Consider the following 25,573-nt stretch of genomic DNA (forward strand, 5'->3'; position numbering starts at 1 on the left):
CAGCAGCTCTAGAGCCAGAGAACCAGGTCAGCAGAGCTGCTTTAGCGCCAGAGATCCAGGTCAGCAGAGCTAATCCAGAGCCTAAGAACCAGGTCAGCACAGCTGCTCTAGAGCCAGAGAACCAGATGGTCAGCAGAGCTGCTTTAGCGCCAGAGAACCAGGTCAGCAGAGCTGCACTAGAGCCTAAGAACCAGGTCAGCAGAGCTGCTGTAGAGCCAGAGAAACCAGATCAGCAGAGCTGCTTTAGAGGGAGAGAACCAGGTCAGCAGAGCTGCTCTGGAGCCTAAGAACCAGGTCAGCAGAGCTGCTCTAGAGCCAGAGAACAAGGTCAGCAGAGCTGCTGTAGAGCTAGAGAAACAAGGTCAGCAGAGCTGCTTTAGAGGGAGAGAACCAGGTCAGCAGAGCTGCTCTAGAGCCAGAGGACCAGGGCAGCCTAGCTGCTGTAGAGCCAGAGAACCAGGTCAGCAGAGCTGCACTAGAGCCTAAGAACAAGGTCTAGAGCCAGAGAAGCAGGTCGGCAGAGTTGCTTTAGAGGGAGAGAACCAGGGCAGCAGAGCTGCTCTAGAGCCTAAGAACCAGGTCAGCACAGCTGCTCTAGAGCCAGAGAACCAGGTCAGCAGGGCTGCTTTAGAGTCAGAGCACCAGGTCAGTAGAAATCCTTTAGAGTCAGAGAACCAGGTCAGTAGAGCTGCTTTAGAGGGAGAGAACCAGGTCAGCAAAGCTACTCTAGAGCCTAAGAATCAGGTCAGCAGAGCTGCTCTAGAGCCTAATAACCAGGTCAGCAGAGCTGCCCTAGAGCCAGATAACTAGGTCAGCAGAGCTGCTGTAGAGCCAGTGAAACCAGATCAGCAGAGCTGCTTTAGAGGGAGAGAACCAGGTCAGCAGAGCTGCTCTAGAGCCTAAGAACCAGGTCAACAGAGCTGCTCTAGAGCCAGAGAACCAGGTCAGCAGAGCTGCTGTAGAGCTAGAGAAACCAGGTCAGCAGAGCTGCTTTAGAGGGAGAGAACCAGGTCAGCAGAGCTGCTCCAGAGCCTAAGAACCAGGTCAACACAGCTGCTCTAGAGCCAGAGAGCCAGGTCAGCAGAGCTGCTTTAGCACCAGAGTTCCAGGTCAGCAGAACTAATCTAGAGCCTAAGAACCAGGTCAGCACAGCTGCTCTAGAGCCAGAGAACCAGGTCAGCAGAGCTGCTTTAGCGCCAGAGAACCAGGTCAGCAGAGCTGCTTTAGTGCCAGAGAACCAGGTCAGCAGAGCTGCACTAGAGCCTAAGAACCAGGTCAGCAGAGCTGCTCTAGAGCCAGATAACCAGGTCAGCAGAGCTGCTGTAGAGCCAGAGAAAACAGATCAGCAGAGCTGCTTTAGAGGGAGAGAACCAGGTCAGCAGAGCTGCTCTAGAGCCAGAGAACCAGGTCAGCAGAGCTGCTGTAGAGCTAGAGAAACAAGGTCAGCAGAGCTGCTTTAGAGGGAGAGAACCAGGTCAGCAGAGCTGCTCCAGAGCCTAAGAACCAGGTCAACACAGCAGCTCTAGAGCCAGAGAACCAGGTCAGCATAGCTGCTTTAGCGCCAGAGATCCAGGTCAGCAGAGCTAATCCAGAGCCTAAGAACCAGGTCAGCACAGCTGCTCTAGAGCCAGAGAACCAGATGGTCAGCAGAGCTGCTTTAGCGCCAGAGAACCAGGTCAGCAGAGCTGCACTAGAGCCTAAGAACCAGGTCAGCAGAGCTGCTGTAGAGCCAGAGAAACCAGATCAGCAGAGCTGCTTTAGAGGGAGAGAACCAGGTCAGCAGAGCTGCTCTGGAGCCTAAGAACCAGGTCAGCAGAGCTGCTCTAGAGCCAGAGAACAAGGTCAGCAGAGCTGCTGTAGAGCTAGAGAAACAAGGTCAGCAGAGCTGCTTTAGAGGGAGAGAACCAGGTCAGCAGAGCTGCTCTAGAGCCAGAGGACCAGGGCAGCCTAGCTGCTGTAGAGCCAGAGAACCAGGTCAGCAGAGCTGCACTAGAGCCTAAGAACAAGGTCTAGAGCCAGAGAAGCAGGTCAGCAGAGTTGCTTTAGAGGGAGAGAACCAGGGCAGCAGAGCTGCTCTAGAGCCTAAGAACCAGGTCAGCACAGCTGCTCTAGAGCCAGAGAACCAGGTCAGCAGGGCTGCTTTAGAGTCAGAGCACCAGGTCAGTAGAAATCCTTTAGAGTCAGAGAACCAGGTCAGTAGAGCTGCTTTAGAGGGAGAGAACCAGGTCAGCAAAGCTACTCTAGAGCCTAAGAATCAGGTCAGCAGAGCTGCTCTAGAGCCTAATAACCAGGTCAGCAGAGCTGCCCTAGAGCCAGATAACTAGGTCAGCAGAGCCGCTGTAGAGCCAGTGAAACCAGATCAGCAGAGCTGCTTTAGAGGGAGAGAACCAGGTCAGCAGAGCTGCTCTAGAGCCTAAGAACCAGGTCAACAGAGCTGCTCTAGAGCCAGAGAACCAGGTCAGCAGAGCTGCTGTAGAGCTAGAGAAACCAGGTCAGCAGAGCTGCTTTAGAGGGAGAGAACCAGGTCAGCAGAGCTGCTCCAGAGCCTAAGAACCAGGTCAACACAGCTGCTCTAGAGCCAGAGAGCCAGGTCAGCAGAGCTGCTTTAGCACCAGAGTTCCAGGTCAGCAGAACTAATCTAGAGCCTAAGAACCAGGTCAGCACAGCTGCTCTAGAGCCAGAGAACCAGGTCAGCAGAGCTGCTTTAGCGCCAGAGAACCAGGTCAGCAGAGCTGCTTTAGTGCCAGAGAACCAGGTCAGCAGAGCTGCACTAGAGCCTAAGAACCAGGTCAGCAGAGCTGCTCTAGAGGCTAAGAACCAGGTCAGCAGAGCTGCTTTAGAGGGAGAGAACCAGGTCAGCAGAGCTGCTCTAGAGCCAGAGGACCAGGGCAGCCTAGCTGCTGTAGAGCCAGAGAAGCAGGTCAGCAGAGCTGCACTAGAGCCTAAGAACAAGGTCAGCACAGCCGCTTTAGAGCCAGAGAAGCAGGTCAGCAGAGTTGCTTTAGAGGGAGAGAACCAGGGCAGCAGAGCTGCCCTAGAGCCTAAGAACCAGGTCAGCACAGCTGCTCTAGAGCCAGAGAACCAGGTCAGCAGAGCTGCTTTAGAGTCAGAGCACCAGGTCAGTAGAGCTGTTTTAGAGCCAGAGAACCAGGTCAGCAGAGCTGCTTTAGAGTCAGAGATCCAGGTCAGTAGAGCTGCTTTAGAGGGAGAGAACCAGGTCAGCAAAGCTACTCTAGAGCCTAAGAACCAGGTAAGCAAAGCTGCTTGAGAGGGAGATAACCAGGTCAGCAGAGCTGCTTTAGAGCCAGAGAACCAGGTCAGCAAAGCTGCTTGAGAGGGAGAGAACCAGGTCAGCAGAGCTGCTTTAGAGCCAGAGAACCAGGTCAGCAGAGCTGCTCTGGAGCCTATGAACCAGGTCAGCAGAGCTGCTCCAGACCCAGAGAACCAGGACAGCAGAGCTGCTGTAGAGCCAGAGAAACCTGGTCAGCAGATCTGCATTAGAGCCTAAGAAGCAGGCATGAATAGCTGCTCTAGAGCCAGAGAACCAGGTCAGCAGAGCTGCTCTAGAGCCAGATAACCAGGTCAGCAGAGCTGCTGTAGAGCCAGAGAAACCAGATCAGCAGAGCTGCTTTAGAGGGAGAGAACCAGGTCAGCAGAGCTGCTCTAGAGCCAGAGAACCAGGTCAGCAGAGCTGCTGTAGAGCTAGAGAAACAAGGTCAGCAGAGCTGCTTTAGAGGGAGAGAACCAGGTCAGCAGAGCTGCTCCAGAGCCTAAGAACCAGGTCAACACAGCTGCTCTAGAGCCAGAGAACCAGGTCAGCAGAGCTGCTTTAGCGCCAGAGATCCAGGTCAGCAGAGCTAATCCAGAGCCTAAGAACCAGGTCAGCACAGCTGCTCTAGAGCCAGAGAACCAGATGGTCAGCAGAGCTGCTTTAGCGCCAGAGAACCAGGTCAGCAGAGCTGCACTAGAGCCTAAGAACCAGGTCAGCAGAGCTGCTCTAGAGGCTAAGAACCAGGTCAGCAGAGCTGCTCTAGAGGCAGAGAACCAGGTCAGGAGAGCTGCTCTAGAGCCAGAGGACCAGGTCAGCCTAGCTGCTGTAGAGCCAGAGAACCAGGTCAGCAGAGCTGCACTAGAGCCTATGAACAAGGTCAGCAGAGCTGCTCTAGAGCCAGAGAAGCAGGTCAGCAGAGCTGTTTTAGAGGGAGAGAACCAGGTCAGCAGAGCTGCTCTAGAGCCTAAGAACCAGGTCAGCACAGCTGCTCTAGAGCCAGGGAACCAGGTCAGCAGAGTTGCTTTAGAGTCAGAGAACCAGGTCAGCAGAGCTGCTCTAGAGCCTAAGAACCAGGTCAGCAGAGCTGCTCTAGAGGCAGACAAACCAGGTCAGCAAAGCTGCTTGAGAGGGAGAGAACCAGGTCTGCAGAGCTGCTTTAGAGCTAGAGAACCAGGTCATCAGAGCTGCTCTAGAGCCTATGAACCAGGTCAGAAGAGCTGCTGCAGGCCCAGAGAACCAGGTCAGCAGAGCTGCTGTAGAGCCAGAGAAACCTGGTCAGCAGATCTGCATTAGAGCCTAAGAAGCAGGCAAGCATAGCTGCTCTAGAGCCAGAGAACCAGGTCAGCAGAGCTGCTTTAGAGCCAGAGAACCAAGTCAGCAGAGCTGCTCTAGAGCCTAAGTATCAGGTCAGCAGAGCTGCTCTAGAGCCTAATAACTAGGTCAGCGGAGCTGCTCTAGAGCCAGATAACCAGGTCAGCAGAGCTGCTGTAGAGCTAGAGAAACCAGATCAGCAGAGCTGCTTTAGAGGGAGAGAACCAGGTCAGCAGAGCTGCTCTAGAGCCTAAGAACCAGGTCAGCAGAGCTGCTCTAGAGCCAGAGAACCAGGTCAGCAGAGCTGCTGTAGAGCTAGAGAAACAAGGTCAGCAGAGCTGCTTTAGAGCGAGAGAACCAGGTCAGCGGAGCTGCTCCAGAGCCTAAGAACCAGGTCAACACAGCTGCTCTAGAGCCAGAGAACCAGGTCAGCAGAGCTGCTTTGGCGCCAGAGATCCAGGTCAGCAGAGTTAATCCAGAGCCTAAGAACCAGGTCAGCACAGCTGCTCTAGAGCCAGAGAACCAGATGGTCAGCAGAGCTGCTTTAGCGCCAGAGAACCAGGTCAGCAGAGCTGCACTAGAGCCTAAGAACCAGGTCAGCAGAGCTGCTCTAGAGGCTAAGAACCAGGTCAGCAGAGCTGCTCTAGAGGCAGAGAACCAGGTCAGGAGAGCTGCTTTAGCTGGAGATAACCAGGTCAGCAGAGCTGTTCTAGAGCCAGAGGACCAGGTCAGCCTAGCTGCTTTAGAGCCAGAGAACCAGGTCAGCAGAGCTGCACTAGAGCCTAAGAACAAGGTCAGCAGAGCTGCTCTAGAGCCAGAGAAGCAGGTCAGCAGAGCTGTTTTAGAGGGAGAGAACCAGGTCAGCAGAGCTGCTCTGGAGCCTAAGAACCAGGTCAGCACAGCTGCTCTAGAGCCAGGGAACCAGGTCAGCAGAGTGGCTTTAGAGTCAGAGAACCAGGTCAGCAGAGCTGCTCTAGAGGCAGACAAACCAGGTCAGCAAAGCTGCTTGAGAGGGAGAGAACCAGGTCAGCAGAGCTGCTTTAGAGCTAGAGAACCAGGTCATCAGAGCTGCTCTAGAGCCTATGAACCAGGTCAGGAGAGCTGCTGCAGGCCCAGAGAACCAGGTCAGCAGAGCTGCTGTAGAGCCAGAGAAACCTGGTCCGCAGATCTGCATTAGAGCCTAAGAAGCAGGCAAGCATAGCTGCTCTAGAGCCAGAGAACCAGGTCAGCAGAGCTGCTTTAGAGCCAGAGAACCAAGTCAGCAGAGCTGCTCTAGAGCCTAAGTATCAGGTCAGCAGCGCTGCTCTAGAGCCTTATAACTAGGTCAGCAGAGCTGCTCTAGAGCCAGATAACCAGGTCAGCAGAGCTGCTGTAGAGCTAGAGAAACCAGATCAGCAGAGCTGCTTTAGAGGGAGAGAACCAGGTCAGCAGAGCTGCTCTAGAGCCTAAGAACCAGGTCAGCAGAGCTGCTCTAGAGCCAGAGAACCAGGTCAGCAGAGCTGCTGTAGAGCTAGAGAAACAAGGTCAGCAGAGCTGCTTTAGAGCGAGAGAACCAGGTCAGCAGAGCTGCTCCAGAGCCTAAGAACCAGGTCAACACAGCTGCTCTAGAGCCAGAGAACCTGGTCAGCAGAGCTGCTTTAGCGCCAGAGATCCAGGTCAGCAGAGCTAATCCAGAGCCTAAGAACCAGGTCAGCACAGCTGCTCTAGAGCCAGAGAACCAGATGGTCAGCAGAGCTGCTTTAGCGCCAGAGAACCAGGTCAGCAGAGCTGCACTAGAGCCTAAGAACCAGGTCAGCAGAGCTGCTCTAGAGGCTAAGAACCAGGTCAGCAGAGCTGCTCTAGAGGCAGAGAACCAGGTCAGGAAAGCTGCTTTAGCGGGAGAGAACCAGGTCAGCAGAGCTGCTCTAGAGCCAGAGGACCAGGTCAGCTGAGCTGCTGTAGAGCCAGAGAACCAGGTCAGCAGAGCTGCACTAGAGCCTAAGAACAAGGTCAGCAGAGCTCCTCTAGAGCCAGAGAAGCAGGTCAGCAGAGCTGTTTTAGAGGGAGAGAACCAGGTCAGCAGAGCTGCACTAGAGCCTAAGAACCAGGTCAGCACAGCTGCTCTAGATCCAGAGAACCAGGTCAGCAGAGTTGCTCTAGAGTCAGAGAACCAGGTCAGCAGAGCTGCTTAAGAGCCTAAGAACCAGGTCAGCAGAGCTGCTCTAGATCCAGAGAAGCAGGTCAGCAGAGCTGCTTTAGAGGGAGAGAACCAGGTCAGCACAGCTGCTCTAGAGCCTAAGAACCAGGTCAGCACCGCTGCTCTAGAGCCAGAGAACCAGGTCAGCAGAGCTGCTTTAGAGTCAGAGAACCAGGTCAGTAGAGCTGCTTAAGAGACAGAGAACCAGGTCAGCAGAGCTGCTCTAGAGCCTAAGAACCAGGTCAGCAAAGCTGCTTGAGAGGGAGAGAACCAGGTCAGCAGAGCTGCTTTAGAGGGAGAGAACCAGGTCAGCAGAGCTGCTCTAGAGCCTAAGAACCAGGTCAGGAGAGCTGCTGCAGGCCCAGAGAACCAGGTCAGCAGAGCTGCTGTAGAGCCAGATAAACCTGGTCAGCAGATCTGCATTAGAGCCTAAGAAGCAGGCAAGCATAGCTGTTCTAGAGCCAGAGAACCAGGTCAGCAGAGCTGCTTTAGAGCCAGAGAACCAAGTCAGCAGAGCTGCTCTAGAGCCTATGTATCAGGTCAGCAGAGCTGCTCTAGAGCCTAATAACTAGGTCAGCGGAGCTGCTCTAGAGCCAGATAACCAGGTCAGCAGAGCTGCTGTAGAGCTAGAGAAACCAGATCAGCAGAGCTGCTTTAGAGGGAGAGAACCAGGTCAGCAGAGCTGCTCTAGAGCCTAAGAACCAGGTCAGCAGAGCTGCTCTAGAGCCAGAGAACCAGGTCAGCAGAGCTGCTGTAGAGCTAGAGAAACAAGGTCAGCAGAGCTGCTTTAGAGCGAGAGAACCAGGTCAGCAGAGCTGCTCTAGAGCCTATGAACCAGGTCAGGAGAGCTGCTGCAGGCCCAGAGAACCAGGTCAGCAGAGCTGCTGTAGAGCCAGAGAAACCTGGTAAGCAGATCTGCATTAGAGCCTAAGAAGCTGGCAAGCATAGCTGCTCTAGAGCCAGAGAACCAGGTCAGCAGAGCTGCTTTAGAGCCAGAGAACCAAGTCAGCAGAGCTGCTCTAGAGCCTAAGTATCAGGTCAGCAGAGCTGCTCTAGAGCCTAATAACTAGGTCAGCAGAGCTGCTCTAGAGCCAGATAACCAGGTCAGCAGAGCTGCTGTAGAGCTAGATTAACCAGATCAGCAGAGCTGCTTTAGAGGGAGAGAACCAGGTCAGCAGAGCTGCTCTAGAGCCTAAGAACCAGGTCTGCAGAGCTGCTCTAGAGCCAGAGAACCAGGTCAGCAGAGCTGCTGTAGAGCTAGAGAAACAAGGTCAGCAGAGCTGCTTTAGAGCGAGAGAACCAGGTCAGCAGAGCTGCTCCAGAGCCTAAGAACCAGGTCAACACAGCTGCTCTAGAGCCAGAGAACCAGGTCAGCAGAGCTAATCCAGAGCCTAAGAACCAGGTCAGCACAGCTGCTCTAGAGCCAGAGAACCAGATGGTCAGCAGAGCTGCTTTAGCGCCAGAGAACCAGGTCAGCAGAGCTGCACTAGAGCCTAAGAACCAGGTCAGCAGAGCTGCTCTAGAGGCTAAGAACCAGGTCAGCAGAGCTGCTCTAGAGGCAGAGAACCAGGTCAGGAAAGCTGCTTTAGCGGGAGAGAACCAGGTCAGCAGAGCTGCTCTAGAGCCAGAGGACCAGGTCAGCCTAGCTGCGGTAGAGCCAGAGAACCAGGTCAGCAGAGCTGCAATAGAGCCTAAGAACAAGGTCAGCAGAGCTCCTCTAGAGCCAGAGAAGCAGGTCAGCAGAGCTGTTTTAGAGGGAGAGAACCAGGTCAGCAGAGCTGCACTAGAGCCTAAGAACCAGGTCAGCACAGCTGCTCTAGATCCAGAGAACCAGGTCAGCAGAGTTGCTCTAGAGTCAGAGAACCAGGTCAGCAGAGCTGCTTAAGAGCCTAAGAACCAGGTCAGCAGAGCTGCTCTAGATCCAGAGAAGCAGGTCAGCAGAGCTGCTTTAGAGGGAGAGAACCAGGTCAGCACAGCTGCTCTAGAGCCTAAGAACCAGGTCAGCACCGCTGCTCTAGAGCCAGAGAACCAGGTCAGCAGAGCTGCTTTAGAGTCAGAGAACCAGGTCAGTAGAGCTGCTTAAGAGACAGAGAACCAGGTCAGCAGAGCTGCTCTAGAGCCTAAGAACCAGGTCAGCAAAGCTGCTTGAGAGGGAGAGAACCAGGTCAGCAGAGCTGCTTTAGAGCCAGAGAACCAGGTCAGCAGAGCAGCTCTAGAGACTATGAACCAGGTCAGGAGAGCTGCTGCAGGCCCAGAGAACCAGATCAGCAGAGCTGCTGTAGAGCCAGAGAAACCTGGTCAGCAGATCTGCATTAGAGCCTAAGAAGCAGGCAAGCATAGCTGCTCTAGAGCCAGAGAACCAGGTCAGCAGAGCTGCTTTAGAGCCAGAGAACCAAGTCAGCAGAGCTGCCCTAGAGCCTAAGTATCAGGTCAGCAGAGCTGCTCTAGAGCCTAATAACTAGGTCAGCGGAGCTGCTCTAGAGCCAGATAACCAGGTCAGCAGAGCTGCTGTAGAGCTAGAGAACCAGGTCAGCAGAGCTGCTGTAGAGCTAGAGAAACAAGGTCAGCAGAGCTGCTTTAGAGCGAGAGAACCAGGTCAGCAGAGCTGCTCCAGAGCCTAAGAACCAGGTCAACACAGCTGCTCTAGAGCCAGAGAACCAGGTCAGCAGAGCTGCTCTAGAGCCTAAGAACCAGGTCAGCAGAGCTGCTCTAGAGCCAGAGAACCAGGTCAGCAGAGCTGCTGTAGAGCTAGAGAAACAAGGTCAGCAGAGCTGCTTTAGAGCGAGAGAACCAGGTCAGCAGAGCTGCTCCAGAGCCTAAGAACCAGGTCAACACAGCTGCTCTAGAGCCAGAGAACCAGGTCAGCAGAGCTGCTTTAGCGCCAGAGATCCAGGTCAGCAGAGCTAATCCAGAGCCTAAGAACCAGGTCAGCACAGCTGCTCTAGAGCCAGAGAACCAGATGGTCAGCAGAGCTGCTTTAGCGCCAGAGAACCAGGTCAGCAGAGCTGCACTAGAGCCTAATACCCAGGTCAGCAGAGCTGCTCTAGAGCCAGATAACCAGGTCAGCAGAGCTGCTGTAGAGCCAGAGAAACCAGATCAGCAGAGCTGCTTTAGAGGGAGAGAACCAGGTCAGCAGAGCTGCTCTAGAGCCAGAGAACCAGGTCAGCAGAGCTGCTGTAGAGCTAGAGAAACAAGGTCAGCAGAGCTGCTTTAGAGGGAGAGAACCAGGTCAGCAGGCAGAGCTGCTCCAGAGCCTAGGAACCAGGATAACACAGCTGCTCTAGAGCCAGAGAACCAGGTCAGCAGAGCTGCTTTAGCGCCAGAGATCCAGGTCAGCAGAGCTAATCCAGAGCCTAAGAACCAGGTCAGCACAGCTGCTCTAGAGCCAGAGAACCAGATGGTCAGCAGAGCTGCTTTAGCGCCAGAGAACCAGGTCAGCAGAGCTGCACTAGAGCCTAAGAACCAGGTCAGCAGAGCTGCTCTAGAGGCTAAGAACCAGGTCAGCAGAGCTGCTCTAGAGGCAGAGAACCAGGTCAGGAGAGCTGCTTTAAATGGAGAGAACCAGGTCAGCAGAGTTGCTCTAGAGCCAGAGGACCAGGTCAGCCTAGCTGCTGTAGAGCCAGAGAACCAGGTCAGCAGAGCTGCACTAGAGCCTAAGAACAAGGTCAACAGAGCTGCTCTAGAGCCAGAGAAGCAGGTCAGCAGAGCTGTTTTAGAGGGAGAGAACCAGGTCAGCAGAGCTGCTCTAGAGCCTAAGAACCAGGTCAGCACAGCTGCTCTAGAGCCAGGGAACCAGGTCAGCAGAGTTGCTTTAGAGTCAGAGAACCAGGTCAGCAGAGCTGCTCTAGAGCCTAAGAACCAGGTCAGCAGAGCTGCTCTAGAGGCAGACAAACCAGGTCAGCAAAGCTGCTTGAGAGGGAGAGAACCAGGTCAGCAGAGCTGCTTTAGAGCTAGAGAACCAGGTCATCAGAGCTGCTCTAGAGCCTATGAACCAGGTCAGGAGAGCTGCTGCAGGCCCAGAGAACCAGGTCAGCAGAGCTGCTGTAGAGGCAGAGAAACCTGGTCAGCAGATCTGCATTAGAGCCTAAGAAGCAGGCAAGCATAGCTGCTCTAGAGCCAGAGAACCAGGTCAGCAGGGCTGCTTTAGAGCCAGAGAACCAAGTCAGCAGAGCTGCTCTAGAGCCTAAGTATCAGGTCAGCAGAGCTGCTCTAGAGCCTAATAACTAGGTCAGCGGAGCTGCTCTAGAGCCAGATAACCAGGTCAGCAGAGCTGCTGTAGAGCTAGAGAAACCAGATCAGCAGAGCTGCTTTAGAGGGAGAGAACCAGGTCAGCAGAGATGCTCTAGAGCCTAAGAACCAGGTCAGCAGAGCTGCTCTAGAGCCAGAGAACCAGGTCAGCAGAGCTGCTGTAGAGCTAGAGAAACAAGGTCAGCAGAGCTGCTTTAGAGCGAGAGAACCAGGTCAGCAGAGCTGCTCCAGAGCCTAAGAACCAGGTCAACACAGCTGCTCTAGAGCCAGAGAACCAGGTCAGCAGAGCTGCTTTAGCGCCAGAGATCCAGGTCAGCAGAGCTAATCCAGAGCCTAAGAACCAGGTCAGCACAGCTGCTCTAGAGCCAGAGAACCAGATGGTCAGCAGAGCTGCTTTAGCGCCAGAGAACCAGGTCAGCAGAGCTGCGCTAGAGCCTAAGAACCAGGTCAGCAGAGCTGCTCTAGAGGCTAAGAACCAGGTCAGCAGAGCTGCTCTAGAGGCAGAGAACCAGGTCAGGAAAGCTGCTTTAGCGGTAGAGAACCAGGTCAGCAGAGCTGCTCTAGAGCCAGAGGACCAGGTCAGTCTAGCTGCTGTAGAGCCAGAGAACCAGGTCAGCAGAGCTGCACTAGAGCCTAAGAACAAGGTCAGCAGAGCTGCTCTAGAGCCAGAGAAGCAGGTCAGCAGAGCTGTTTTAGAGGGAGAGAACCAGGTCAGCAGAGCTGCTCTAGAGCCTAAAAACCAGGTCAGCACAGCTGCTCTAGAGCCAGGGAACCAGGTCAGCAGAGTTGCTTTAGAGTCAGAGAACCAGGTCAGCAGAGCTGCTCTAGAGCCTAAGAACCAGGTCAGCAGAGCTGCTCTAGAGGCAGACAAACCAGGTCAGCAAAGCTGCTTGAGAGGGAGAGAACCAGGTCAGCACAGCTGCTCTAGAGCCTAAGAACCAGGTCAGCACCGCTGCTCTAGAGCCAGAGAACCAGGTAGGCAGAGCTGCTTTAGAGTCAGAGAACCAGGTCAGTAGAGCTGCTTAAGAGACAGAGAACCAGGTCAGCATAGCTGCTCTAGAGCCTAAGAACCAGGTCAGCAAAGCTGCTTGAGAGGGAGAGAACCAGGTCAGCAGAGCTGCTCTAGAGCCAGAGAACCAGGTCAGCAGAGCTGCTCTGGAGCCTATGAACCAGGTCAGCAGAGCTGCTCCAGACCCAGAGAACCAGGACAGCAGAGCTGCTGTAGAGCCAGAGAAACCTGGTCAGCAGATCTGTATTAGAGCCTAAGAAGCAGGCAAGAATAGCTGCTCTAGAGCCAGAGAACCAGGTCAGCAGAGCTGCTCTAGAGCCTAAGAATCAAGTCAGTAGAGCTGCTCTAGAGCCTAATACCCAGGTCAGCAGAGCTGCTCTAGAGCCAGATAACCAGGTCAGCAGAGCTGCTGTAGAGCCAGAGAAACCAGATCAGCAGAGCTGCTTTAGAGGGACAGAACCAGGTCAGCAGAGCTGCTCTAGAGCCTAAGAACCAGGTCAGCAGAGCTGCTCTAGAGCCAGAGAACCAGGTCAGCAGAGCTGCTGTAGAGCTAGAGAAACAAGGTCAGCAGAGCTGCTTTAGAGCGAGAGAACCAGGTCAGCAGAGCTGCTCCAGAGCCTAAGAACCAGGTCAACACAGCTGCTCTAGAGCCAGAGAACCAGGTCAGCAGAGCTGCTTTAGTGCCAGAGATCCAGGTCAGCAGAGCTAATCCAGAGCCTAAGAACCAGGTCAGCACAGCTGCTCTAGAGCCAGAGAACCAGATGGTCAGCAGAGCTGCTTTAGCGCCAGAGAACCAGGTCAGCAGAGCTGCACTAGAGCCTAATACCCAGGTCAGCAGAGCTGCTCTAGAGCCAGATAACCAGGTCAGCAGAGCTGCTGTAGAGCCAGAGAAACCAGATCAGCAGAGCTGCTTTAGAGGGAGAGAACCAGGTCAGCAGAGCTGCTCTAGAGCCAGAGAACCAGGTCAGCAGAGCTGCTCTAGAGCCAGAGAACCAGGTCAGCAGAGCTGCTGTAGAGCTAGAAAAACAAGGTCAGCAGAGCTGCTTTAGAGGGAGAGAACCAGGTCAGCAGAGCTGCTCCAGAGCCTAAGAACCAGGTCAACACAGCTGCTCTAGAGCCAGAGAACCAGGTCAGCAGAGCTGCTTTAGCGCCAGAGATCCAGGTCAGCAGAGCTAATCCAGAGCCTAAGAACCAGGTCAGCACAGCTGCTCTAGAGCCAGAGAACCAGATGGTCAGCAGAGCTGCTTTAGCGCCAGAGAACCAGGTCAGCAGAGCTGCACTAGAGCCTAAGAACCAGGTCAGCAGTGCTGCTCTAGAGGCTAAGAACCAGGTCAGCAGAGCTGCTCTAGAGGCAGAGAACCAGGTCAGGAGAGCTGCTTTAGCTGTAGAGAACCAGGTCAGCAGAGCTGCTCTAGAGCCAGAGGACCAGGTCAGCCTAGCTGCTGTAGAGCCAGAGAACCAGGTCAGCAGAGCTGCACTAGAGCCTAAGAACAAGGTCAGCAGAGCTGCTCTAGAGCCAGAGAAGCAGGTCAGCAGAGCTGTTTTAGAGGGAGAGAACCAGGTCAGCAGAGGTGCTCTAGAGCCTAAGAACCAGGTCAGCACAGCTGCTCTAGAGCCAGGGAACCAGGTCAGCAGAGTTGCTTTAGAGTCAGAGAACCAGGTCAGCAGAGCTGCTCTAGAGCCTAAGAACCAGGTCAGCAGAGCTGCTCTAGAGGCAGACAAACCAGGTCAGCAAAGCTGCTTGAGAGGGAGAGAACCAGGTCAGCAGAGCTGCTTTAGAGCTAGAGAACCAGGTCATCAGAGCTGCTCTAGAGCCTATGAACCAGGTCAGGAGAGCTGCTGCAGGCCCAGAGAACCAGGTCAGCATAGCTGCTGTAGAGCCAGAGAAACCTGGTCAGCAGATCTGCATTAGAGCCTAAGAAGCAGGCAAGCATAGCTGCTCTAGAGCCAGAGAACCAGGTCAGCAGAGCTGCTTTAGAGCCAGAGAACCAAGTCAGCAGAGCTGCTCTAGAGCCTAAGTATCAGGTCAGCAGAGCTGCTCTAGAGCCTAATAACTAGGTCAGCGGAGCTGCTCTAGAGCCAGATAACCAGGTCAGCAGAGCTGCTGTAGAGCTAGAGAAACCAGATCAGCAGAGCTGCTTTAGAGGCAGAGAACCAGGTCAGCAGAGCTGCTCTAGAGCCTAAGAACCAGGTCAGCAGAGCTGCTCTAGAGCCAGAGAACCAGGTCAGCAGAGCTGCTGTAGAGCTAGAGAAACAAGGTCAGCAGAGCTGCTTTAGAGCGAGAGAACCAGGTCAGCAGAGCTGCTCCAGAGCCTAAGAACCAGGTCAACACAGCTGCTCTAGAGCCAGAGAACCAGGTCAGCAGAGCTGCTTTAGCGCCAGAGATCCAGGTCAGCAGAGCTAATCCAGAGCCTAAGAACCAGGTCAGCACAGCTGCTCTAGAGCCAGAGAACCAGATGGTCAGCAGAGCTGCTTTAGCACCAGAGAACCAGGTCAGCAGAGCTGCACTAGAGCCTAAGAACCAGGTCAGCTGAGCTGCTCTAGAGGCTAAGAACCAGGTCAGCAGAGCTGCTCTAGAGGCAGAGAACCAGGTCAGGAAATCTGCTTTAGCGGGAGAGAACCAGGTCAGCAGAGCTGCTCTAGAGCCAGAGGACCAGGTCAGCCTAGCTGCTGTAGAGCCAGAGAACCAGGTCAGCAGAGCTGCACTAGAGCCTAAGAACAAGGTCAGCAGAGCTGCTCTAGAGCCAGAGAAGCAGGTCAGCAGAGCTGTTTTAGAGGGAGAGAACCAGGTCAGCAGAGCTGCTCTAGAGCCTAAGAACCAGGTCAGCACAGCTGCTCTAGAGCCAGGGAACCAGGTCAGCAGAGTTGCTTTAGAGTCAGAGAACCAGGTCAGCAGAGCTGCTCTAGAGCCTAAGAACCAGGTCAGCAGAGCTGCTCTAGAGGCAGACAAACCAGGTCAGCAAAGCTGCTTGAGAGGGAGAGAACCAGGTCAGCACAGCTGCTCTAGAGCCTAAGAACCAGGTCAGCACCGCTGCTCTAGAGCCAGAGAACCAGGTCAGCAGAGCTGCTTTAGAGTCAGAGAACCAGGTCAGTAGAGCTGCTTAAGAGACAGAGAACCAGGTCAGCAGAGCTGCTCTAGAGCCTAAGAACCAGGTCAGCAAAGCTGCTTGAGAGGGAGAGAACCAGGTCAGCAGAGCTGCTTTAGAGCCAGAGAACCAGGTCAGCAGAGCTGCTCTGGAGCCTATGAACCAGGTCAGCAGAGCTGCTCCAGACCCAGAGAACCAGGACAGCAGAGCTGCTGTAGAGCCAGAGAAACCTGGTCAGCAGATCTGTATTAGAGCCTAAGAAGCAGGCAAGAATAGCTGCTCTAGAGCCAGAGAACCAGGTCAGCAGAGCTGCTCTAGAGCCTAAGAATCAAGTCAGTAGAGCTGCTCTAGAGCCTAATACCCAGGTCAGCAGAGCTGCTCTAGAGCCAGATAACCAGGTCAGCAGAGCTGCTGTAGAGCCAGAGAAACCAGATCAGCAGAGCTGCTTTAGAGGGAGAGAACCAGGTCAGCAGAGCTGCTCTAGAGCCAGAGAACCAGGTCAGCAGAGCTGCTGTAGAGCTAGAGAAACAAGGTCAGCAGAGCTGCTTTAGAGGGAGAGAACCAGGTCAGCAGAGCTGCTCTAGAGCCAGAGAACCAGGTCAGCAGAGCTGCTTTAGCGCCAGAGATCCAGGTCAGCAGAGCTAATCCAGAGCCTAAGAACCAGGTCAGCACAGCTGCTCTAGAGCCAGAGAACCAGATGGTCAGCAGAGCTGCTCTAGAGCCTAATACCCAGGTCAGCAGAGCTGCTCTAGAGCCAGATAACCAGGTCAGCAGAGCTGCTGTAGAGCCAGAGAAACCAGATCAGCAGAGCTGCTTTAGAGGGACAGAACCAGGTCAGCAGAGCTGCTCTAGAGCCTAAGAACCAGGTCAGCAGAGCTGCTCTAGAGCCAGAGAACCAGGTCAGCAGAGCTGCTGTAGAGCTAGAGAAACAAGGTCAGCAGAGCTGCTTTAGAGCGAGAGAACCAGGTCAGCAGAGCTGCTCCAGAGCCTAAGAACCAGGTCAACACAGCTGCTCTAGAGCCAGAGAACCAGGTCAGCAGAGCTGCTTTAGTGCCAGAGATCCAGGTCAGCAGAGCTAATCCAGAGCCTAAGAACCAGGTCAGCACAGCTGCTCTAGAGCCAGAGAACCAGATGGTCAGCAGAGCTGCTTTAGCGCCAGAGAACCAGGTCAGCAGAGCTGCACTAGAGCCTAATACCCAGGTCAGCAGAGCTGCTCTAGAGCCAGATAACCAGGTCAGCAGAGCTGCTGTAGAGCCAGAGAAACCAGATCAGCAGAGCTGCTTTAGAGGGAGAGAACCAGGTCAGCAGAGCTGCTCTAGAGCCAGAGAACCAGGTCAGCAGAGCTGCTCTAGAGCCAGAGAACCAGGTCAGCAGAGCTGCTGTAGAGCTAGAAAAACAAGGTCAGCAGAGCTGCTTTAGAGGGAGAGAACCAGGTCAGCAGAGCTGCTCCAGAGCCTAAGAACCAGGTCAACACAGCTGCTCTAGAGCCAGAGAACCAGGTCAGCAGAGCTGCTTTAGCGCCAGAGATCCAGGTCAGCAGAGCTAATCCAGAGCCTAAGAACCAGGTCAGCACAGCTGCTCTAGAGCCAGAGAACCAGATGGTCAGCAGAGCTGCTTTAGCGCCAGAGAACCAGGTCAGCAGAGCTGCACTAGAGCCTAAGAACCAGGTCAGCAGTGCTGCTCTAGAGGCTAAGAACCAGGTCAGCAGAGCTGCTCTAGAGGCAGAGAACCAGGTCAGGAGAGCTGCTTTAGCTGTAGAGAACCAGGTCAGCAGAGCTGCTCTAGAGCCAGAGGACCAGGTCAGCCTAGCTGCTGTAGAGCCAGAGAACCAGGTCAGCAGAGCTGCACTAGAGCCTAAGAACAAGGTCAGCAGAGCTGCTCTAGAGCCAGAGAAGCAGGTCAGCAGAGCTGTTTTAGAGGGAGAGAACCAGGTCAGCAGAGCTGCTCTAGAGCCTAAGAACCAGGTCAGCACAGCTGCTCTAGAGCCAGGGAACCAGGTCAGCAGAGTTGCTTTAGAGTCAGAGAACCAGGTCAGCAGAGCTGCTCTAGAGCCTAAGAACCAGGTCAGCAGAGCTGCTCTAGAGGCAGACAAACCAGGTCAGCAAAGCTGCTTGAGAGGGAGAGAACCAGGTCAGCAGAGCTGCTTTAGAGCTAGAGAACCAGGTCATCAGAGCTGCTCTAGAGCCTATGAACCAGGTCAGGAGAGCTGCTGCAGGCCCAGAGAACCAGGTCAGCATAGCTGCTGTAGAGCCAGAGAAACCTGGTCAGCAGATCTGCATTAGAGCCTAAGAAGCAGGCAAGCATAGCTGCTCTAGAGCCAGAGAACCAGGTCAGCAGAGCTGCTTTAGAGCCAGAGAACCAAGTCAGCAGAGCTGCTCTAGAGCCTAAGTATCAGGTCAGCAGAGCTGCTCTAGAGCCTAATAACTAGGTCAGCGGAGCTGCTCTAGAGCCAGATAACCAGGTCAGCAGAGCTGCTGTAGAGCTAGAGAAACCAGATCAGCAGAGCTGCTTTAGAGGCAGAGAACCAGGTCAGCAGAGCTGCTCTAGAGCCTAAGAACCAGGTCAGCAGAGCTGCTCTAGAGCCAGAGAACCAGGTCAGCAGAGCTGCTGTAGAGCTAGAGAAACAAGGTCAGCAGAGCTGCTTTAGAGCGAGAGAACCAGGTCAGCAGAGCTGCTCCAGAGCCTAAGAACCAGGTCAACACAGCTGCTCTAGAGCCAGAGAACCAGGTCAGCAGAGCTGCTTTAGCGCCAGAGATCCAGGTCAGCAGAGCTAATCCAGAGCCTAAGAACCAGGTCAGCACAGCTGCTCTAGAGCCAGAGAACCAGATGGTCAGCAGAGCTGCTTTAGCACCAGAGAACCAGGTCAGCAGAGCTGCACTAGAGCCTAAGAACCAGGTCAGCTGAGCTGCTCTAGAGGCTAAGAACCAGGTCAGCAGAGCTGCTCTAGAGGCAGAGAACCAGGTCAGGAAAGCTGCTTTAGCGGGAGAGAACCAGGTCAGCAGAGCTGCTCTAGAGCCAGAGGACCAGGTCAGCCTAGCTGCTGTAGAGCCAGAGAACCAGGTCAGCAGAGCTGCACTAGAGCCTAAGAACAAGGTCAGCAGAGCTGCTCTAGAGCCAGAGAAGCAGGTCAGCAGAGCTGTTTTAGAGGGAGAGAACCAGGTCAGCAGAGCTGCTCTAGAGCCTAAGAACCAGGTCAGCACAGCTGCTCTGAAGCCAGGGAACCAGGTCAGCAGAGTTGCTTTAGAGTCAGAGAACCAGGTCAGCAGAGCTGCTCTAGAGCCTAAGAACCAGGTCAGCAGAGCTGCTCTAGAGGCAGACAAACCAGGTCAGCAAAGCTGCTTGAGAGGGAGAGAACCAGGTCAGCACAGCTGCTCTAGAGCCTAAGAACCAGGTCAGCACCGCTGCTCTAGAGCCAGAGAACCAGGTCAGCAGAGCTGCTTTAGAGTCAGAGAACCAGGTCAGTAGAGCTGCTTAAGAGACAGAGAACCAGGTCAGCAGAGCTGCTCTAGAGCCTAAGAACCAGGTCAGCAAAGCTGCTTGAGAGGGAGAGAACCAGGTCAGCAGAGCTGCTTTAGAGCCAGAGAACCAGGTCAGCAGAGCTGCTCTGGAGCCTATGAACCAGGTCAGCAGAGCTGCTCCAGACCCAGAGAACCAGGACAGCAGAGCTGCTGTAGAGCCAGAGAAACCTGGTCAGCAGATCTGTATTAGAGCCTAAGAAGCAGGCAAGAATAGCTGCTCTAGAGCCAGAGAACCAGGTCAGCAGAGCTGCTCTAGAGCCTAAGAATCAAGTCAGTAGAGCTGCTCTAGAGCCTAATACCCAGGTCAGCAGAGCTGCTCTAGAGCCAGATAACCAGGTCAGCAGAGCTGCTGTAGAGCCAGAGAAACCAGATCAGCAGAGCTGCTTTAGAGGGAGAGAACCAGGTCAGCAGAGCTGCTCTAGAGCCAGAGAACCAGGTCAGCAGAGCTGCTGTAGAGCTAGAGAAACAAGGTCAGCAGAGCTGCTTTAGAGGGAGAGAACCAGGTCAGCAGAGCTGCTCTAGAGCCAGAGAACCAGGTCAGCAGAGCTGCTTTAGCGCCAGAGATCCAGGTCAGCAGAGCTAATCCAGAGCCTAAGAACCAGGTCAGCACAGCTGCTCTAGAGCCAGAGAACCAGATGGTCAGCAGAGCTGCTTTAGCGCCAGAGAACCAGGTCAGCAGAGCTGCACTAGAGCCTAAGAACCAGGTCAGCAGAGCTGCTGTAGAGCCAGAGAAACCAGATCAGCAGAGCTGCTTTAGAGGGAGAGAACCAGGTCAGCAGAGCTGCTCTAGAGCCTAAGAACCAGGTCAGCAGAGCTGCTCTAGAGCCAGAGAACAAGGTCAGCAGAGCTGCTGTAGAGCTAGAGAAACAAGGTCAGCAGAGCTGCTTTAGAGGGAGAGAACCAGGTCAGCAGAGCTGCTCTAGAGCCAGAGGACCAGGGCAGCCTAGCTGCTGTAGAGCCAGAGAACCAGGTCAGCAGAGCTGCACTAGAGCCTAAGAACAAGGTCTAGAGCCAGAGAAGCAGGTCAGCAGAGTTGCTTTAGAGGGAGAGAACCAGGGCAGCAGAGCTGCTCTAGAGCCTAAGAACCAGGTCAGCACAGCTGCTCTAGAGCCAGAGAACCAGGTCAGCAGAGCTGCTTTAGAGTCAGAGCACCAGGTCAGTAGAAATCCTTTAGAGTCAGAGAACCAGGTCAGTAGAGCTGCTTTAGAGGGAGAGAACCAGGTCAGCAAAGCTACTCTAGAGCCTAAGAATCAGGTCAGCAGAGCTGCTCTAGAGCCTAATAACCAGGTCAGCAGAGCTGCCCTAGAGCCAGATAACTAGGTCAGCAGAGCTGCTTTAGAGGGAGAGAACCAGGTCAGCAGAGCTGCTCTAGAGCCTAAGAACCAGGTCAACAGAGCTGCTCTAGAGCCAGAGAACCAGGTCAGCAGAGCTGCTGTAGAGCTAGAGAAACCAGGTCAGCAGAGCTGCTTTCGAGGGAGAGAACCAGGTCAGCAGAGCTGCTCCAGAGCCTAAGAACCAGGTCAACACAGCTGCTCTAGAGCCAGAGAGCCAGGTCAGCAGAGCTGCTTTAGCACCAGAGATCCAGGTCAGCAGAACTAATCTAGAGCCTAAGAACCAGGTCAGCACAGCTGCTCTAGAGCCAGAGAACCAGGTCAGCAGAGCTGCTTTAGCGCCAGAGAACCAGGTCAGCAGAGCTGCTTTAGAGCCAGAGAACCAGGTCAGCAGAGCTGCACTAGAGCCTAAGAACCAGGTCAGCAGAGCTGCTCTAGAGGCTAAGAACCAGGTCAGCAGAGCTGCTTTAGAGGGAGAGAACCAGGTCAGCAGAGCTGCTCTAGAGCCAGAGGACCAGGGCAGCCTAGCTGCTGTAGAGCCAGAGAAGCAGGTCAGCAGAGCTGCACTAGAGCCTAAGAACAAGGTCAGCACAGCTGCTCTAGAGCCAGAGAAGCAGGTCAGCAGAGTTGCTTTAGAGGGAGAGAACCAGGGCAGCAGAGCTGCTCTAGAGCCTAAGAACCAGGTCAGCACAGCTGCTCTAGAGCCAGAGAACCAGGTCAGCAGAGCTGCTTTAGAGTCAGAGCACCAGGTCAGTAGAGCTGTGTTAGAGCCAGAGAACCAGGTCAGCAGAGCTGCTTTAGAGTCAGAGATCCAGGTCAGTAGAGCTGCTTTAGAGGGAGTGAACCAGGTCAGCAAAGCTACTCTAGAGCCTAAGAACCAGGTAAGCAAAGCTGCTTGAGAGGGAGATAACCAGGTCAGCAGAGCTGCTTTAGAGCCAGAGAACCAGGTCAGCAAAGCTGCTTGAGAGGGAGAGAACCAGGTCAGCAGAGCTGCTTTAGAGCCAGAGAACCAGGTCAGCAGAGCTGCTCTGGAGCCTATGAACCAGGTCAGCAGAGCTGCTCCAGACCCAGAGAACCAGGACAGCAGGGCTGCTGTAGAGCCAGAGAAACCTGGTCAGCAGATCTGCATTAGAGCCTAAGAAGCAGGCAAGAATAGCTGCTCTACAGCCAGAGAACCAGGTCAGCAGAGCTGCTCTAGAGCCAGATAACCAGGTCAGCAGAGCTGCTGTAGAGCCAGAGAAACCAGATCAGCAGAGCTGCTTTAGAGGGAGAGAACCAGGTCAGCAGAGCTGCTCTAGAGCCAGAGAACCAGGTCAGCAGAGCTGCTGTAGAGCTAGAGAAACAAGGTCAGCAGAGCTGCTCCAGAGCCTAAGAACCAGGTCAACACAGCTGCTCTAGAGCCAGAGAACCAGGTCAGCAGAGCTGCTTTAGCGCCAGAGATCCATGTCAGCAGAGCTAATCCAGAGCCTAAGAACCAGGTCAGCACAGCTGCTCTAGAGCCAGAGAACCAGATGGTCAGCAGAGTTGCTTTAGCGCCAGAGAACCAGGTCAGCAGAGCTGCACTAGAGCCTAAGAACCAGGTCAGCAGAGCTGCTCTAGAGGCTAAGAACCAGGTCAGCAGAGCTGCTCTAGAGGCAGAGAACCAGGTCAGGAGAGCTGCTCTAGAGCCAGAGGACCAGGTCAGCCTAGCTGCTGTAGAGCCAGAGAACCAGGTCAGCAGAGCTGCACTAGAGCCTATGAACAAGGTCAGCAGAGCTGCTCTAGAGCCAGAGAAGCAGGTCAGCAGAGCTGTTTTAGAGGGAGAGAACCAGGTCAGCAGAGCTGCTCTAGAGCCTAAGAACCAGGTCAGCACAGCTGCTCTAGAGCCAGGGAACCAGGTCAGCAGAGTTGCTTTAGAGTCAGAGAACCAGGTCAGCAGAGCTGCTCTAGAGCCTAAGAACCAGGTCAGCAGAGCTGCTCTAGAGGCAGACAAACCAGGTCAGCAAAGCTGCTTGAGAGGGAGAGAACCAGGTCAGCAGAGCTGCTCTAGAGCCTAAGAACCAGGTCAGCACAGCTGCTCTAGAGCCAGAGAACCAGGTCAGCAGAGCTGCTTTAGAGTCAGAGCACCAGGTCAGTAGAGCTGTTTTAGAGCCAGAGAACCAGGTCAGCAGAGCTGCTTTAGAGTCAGAGATCCAGGTCAGTAGAGCTGCTTTAGAGGGAGAGAACCAGGTCAGCAAAGCTACTTTAGAGCCTAAGAACCAGGTAAGCAAAGCTGCTTGAGAGGGAGATAACCAGGTCAGCAGAGCTGCTTTAGAGCCAGAGAACCAGGTCAGCAAAGCTGCTTGAGAGGGAGAGAACCAGGTCAGCAGAGCTGCTTTAGAGCCAGAGAACCAGGTCAGCAGAGCTGCTCTGGAGCCTATGAACCAGGTCAGCAGAGCTGCTCCAGACCCAGAGAACCAGGACAGCAGAGCTGCTGTAGAGCCAGAGAAACCTGGTCAGCAGATCTGCATTAGAGCCTAAGAAGCACGCAAGAATAGCTGCTCTAGAGCCAGAGAACCAGGTCAGCAGAGCTGCTCTAGAGCCAGATAACCAGGTCAGCAGAGCTGCTGTAGAGCCAGAGAAACCAGATCAGCAGAGCTGCTTTAGAGGGAGAGAACCAGGTCAGCAGAGCTGCTCTAGAGCCAGAGAACCAGGTCAGCAGAGCTGCTGTAGAGCTAGAGAAACAAGGTCAGCAGAGCTGCTTTAGAGGGAGAGAACCAGGTCAGCAGAGCTGCTCCAGAGCCTAAGAACCAGGTCAACACAGCTGCTCTAGAGCCAGAGAACCAGGTCAGCAGAGCTGCTTTAGCGCCAGAGATCCAGGTCAGCAGAGCTAATCCAGAGCCTAAGAACCAGGTCAGCACAGCTGCTCTGGAGCCAGAGAACCAGATGGTCAGCAGAGCTGCTTTAGCGCCAGAGAACCAGGTCACCAGAGCTGCACTGGAGCCTAAGAACCAGGTCAGCAGAGCTGCTCTAGAGGCTAAGAACCAGGTCAGCAGAGCTGCTCTAGAGGCAGAGAACCAGGTCAGGAGAGCTGCTCTAGAGCCAGAGGACCAGGTCAGCCTAGCTGCTGTAGAGCCAGAGAACCAGGTCAGCAGAGCTGCACTAGAGCCTATGAACAAGGTCAGCAGAGCTGCTCTAGAGCCAGAGAAGCAGGTCAGCAGAGCTGTTTTAGAGGGAGAGAACCAGGTCAGCAGAGCTGCTCTAGAGCCTAAGAACCAGGTCAGCACAGCTGCTCTAGAGCCAGGGAACCAGGTCAGCAGAGTTGCTTTAGAGTCAGAGAACCAGGTCAGCAGAGCTGCTCTAGAGCCTAAGAACCAGGTCAGCAGAGCTGCTCTAGAGGCAGACAAACCAGGTCAGCAAAGCTGCTTGAGAGGGAGAGAACCAGGTCAGCAGAGCTGCTTTAGAGCTAGAGAACCAGGTCATCAGAGCTGCTCTAGAGCCTATGAACCAGGTCAGGAGAGCTGCTGCAGGCCCAGAGAACCAGGTCAGCAGAGCTGCTGTAGAGCCAGAGAAACCTGGTCAGCAGATCTGCATTAGAGCCTAAGAAGCAGGCAAGCATAGCTGCTCTAGAGCCAGAGAACCAGGCCAGCAGAGCTGCTTTAGAGCCAGAGAACCAAGTCAGCAGAGCTACTCTAGAGCCTAAGTATCAGGTCAGCAGAGCTGCTCTAGAGCCTAATAACTAGGTCAGCGGAGCTGCTCTAGAGCCAGATAACCAGGTCAGCAGAGCTGCTGTAGAGCTAGAGAAACCAGATCAGCAGAGCTGCTTTAGAGGGAGAGAACCAGGTCAGCAGAGCTGCTCTAGAGCCTAAGAACCAGGTCAGCAGAGCTGCTCTAGAGCCAGAGAACCAGGTCAGCAGAGCTGCTGTAGAGCTAGAGAAACAAGGTCAGCAGAGCTGCTTTAGAGCGAGAGAACCAGGTCAGCGGAGCTGCTCCAGAGCCTAAGAATCAGGTCAACACAGCTGCTCTAGAGCCAGAGAACCAGGTCAGCAGAGCTGCTTTAGCGCCAGAGATCCAGGTCAGCAGAGCTAATCCAGAGCCTAAGAACCAGGTCAGCACAGCTGCTCTAGAGCCAGAGAACCAGATGGTCAGCAGAGCTGCTTTAGCGCCAGAGAACCAGGTCAGCAGAGCTGCACTAGAGCCTAAGAACCAGGTCAGCAGAGCTGCTCTAGAGGCTAAGAACCAGGTCAGCAGAGCTGCTCTAGAGGCAGAGAACCAGGTCAGGAGAGCTGCTTTAGCTGGAGAGAACCAGGTCAGCAGAGCTGCTCTAGAGCCAGAGGACCAGGTCAGCCTAGCTGCTGTAGAGCCAGAGAACCAGGTCAGCAGAGCTGCACTAGAGCCTAAGAACAAGGTCAGCAGAGCTGCTCTAGAGCCAGAGAAGCAGGTCAGCAGAGCTGTTTTAGAGGGAGAGAACCAGGTCAGCAGAGCTGCTCTAGAGCATAAGAACCAGGTCAGCACAGCTGCTCTAGAGCCAGGGAACCAGGTCAGCAGAGTTGCTTTAGAGTCAGAGAACCAGGCCAGCAGAGCTGCTCTAGAGCCTAAGAACCAGGTCAGCAGAGCTGCTCTACAGGCAGACAAACCAGGTCAGCAAGGCTGCTTGAGAGGGAGAGAACCAGGTCAGCAGAGCTGCTTTAGAGCTAGAGAACCAGGTCATCAGAGCTGCTCTAGAGCCTATGAACCAGGTCAGGAGAGCTGCTGCAGGCCCAGAGAACCAGGTCAGCAGAGCTGCTGTAGAGCCAGAGAAACCTGGTCAGCAGATCTGCATTAGAGCCTAAGAAGCAGGCAAGCATAGCTGCTCTAGAGCCAGAGAACCAGGTCAGCAGAGCTGCTTTAGAGCCAGAGAACCAAGTCAGCAGAGCTGCTCTAGAGCCTAAGTATCAGGTCAGCAGAGCTGCTCTAGAGCCTAATAACTAGGTCAGCGGAGCTGCTCTAGAGCCAGATAACCAGGTCAGCAGAGCTGCTGTAGAGCTAGAGAAACCAGATCAGCAGAGCTGCTTTAGAGGGAGAGAACCAGGTCAGCAGATCTGCTCTAGAGCCTAAGAACCAGGTCAGCAGAGCTGCTCTAGAGCCAGAGAACCAGGTCAGCAGAGCTGCTGTAGAGCTAGAGAAACAAGGTCAGCAGAGCTTCTTTAGAGCGAGAGAACCAGGTCAGCAGAGCTGCTCCAGAGCCTAAGAACCAGGTCAACACAGCTGCTCTAGAGCCAGAGAACCAGGTCAGCAGAGCTGCTTTAGCGCCAGAGATCCAGGTCAGCAGAGCTAATCCAGAGCCTAAGAACCAGGTCAGCACAGCTGCTCTAGAGCCAGAGAACCAGATGGTCAGCAGAGCTGCTTTAGCGCCAGAGAACCAGGTCAGCAGAGCTGCACTAGAGCCTAAGAACCAGGTCAGCAGAGCTGCTCTAGAGGCTAAGAACCAGGTCAGCAGAGCTGCTCTAGAGGCAGAGAACCAGGTCAGGAAAGCTGCTTTAGCGGGAGAGAACCAGGTCAGCAGAGCTGCTCTAGAGCCAGAGGACCAGGTCAGCCTAGCTGCTGTAGAGCCAGAGAACCAGGTCAGCAGAGCTGCACTAGAGCCTAAGAACAAGGTCAGCAGAGCTCCTCTAGAGCCAGAGAA

This window comes from Triturus cristatus, chromosome 1_1, assembly GCF_964204655.1.
Source record: "Triturus cristatus chromosome 1_1, aTriCri1.1, whole genome shotgun sequence".
Taxonomy (NCBI): domain Eukaryota; kingdom Metazoa; phylum Chordata; class Amphibia; order Caudata; family Salamandridae; genus Triturus; species Triturus cristatus.